This window comes from Octodon degus, unplaced genomic scaffold, assembly GCF_000260255.1.
Source record: "Octodon degus isolate 3935 unplaced genomic scaffold, OctDeg1.0 scaffold00186, whole genome shotgun sequence".
NCBI classification, from domain to species: Eukaryota; Metazoa; Chordata; class Mammalia; order Rodentia; family Octodontidae; genus Octodon; species Octodon degus.
The window spans coordinates 212838-213765 of NW_004524762.1; positions in this window are offsets into that span (position 1 = coordinate 212838).

Sequence of the window (928 nt, forward strand, 5' to 3'; positions counted from 1 at the left end):
GCTCCATGGCAGATCAAAACAACACCAACAAGAAGCTCCTAGAATTAATAAACAATTTCAGTAGCATAAAAGGAAATAAAAAGCAACACCCAGAAATGAATTTCATTCCTCTACACAGATATTAATTAGATATCTAATTTCTCACTTACAGAGAAATTAGAGAAACAATAACTTTCACAATAGCATTGAAAAATGAAATATGTAGGAATTAACTCACTGAAGGAAATAAAATTCTCTACGATGAAAATTAAAACACTCTGAAAGAAGAGATTGCAAAGGATTTCAGAAAATGGAAAGGTGTGAATTGCTACTGGATAGGAAAAAACAACATTGTGAAAACAGGCATATTTACAAAATTTCTATACAGATTTAATATCTTTCCTATCAAAATACCATCAACAAACCTCGCAGCTGTAGCATAAATATTTCTAAAATTTATTTGGAACCTGAGAAGACCTAGTATAGCAAATGCCACCTTGGGCAACAAAGCAACATAGGAGGCATTACAATGCCTGACAAAATTATACTGTAAAGTTATTGTGATAAAATCCCCATGGTACTGGCAAATACACAGTTCTGAGGATCAATGGAACAGATTAGAAGATGTAGATACAATGACAAGCACACTCAGCCATTGCATCTTTGACAAAAGGGACCAAACATGTTCACTGGAAGAAAGGTAGTCTCTTTAACAAATGGTGCTAGAAAAACTGGCTCTCCACATGCTGAAAACTAAAACTAGACCTGTGTGTATCACCATGCACTAAGCTAATGTCAAACTAGATTAAAGATCTAAACACCAGGGGGCCCACCCATTAGCTTAGTTGTTTAAGTGCCTGCTTAAACGAAGCAGTCAGTCTCTGGGAGCGGTGGTTCAATTCCCAGATACTCAAGGCAACCCAGACCAGCACTGGAGATGATCTCGAGA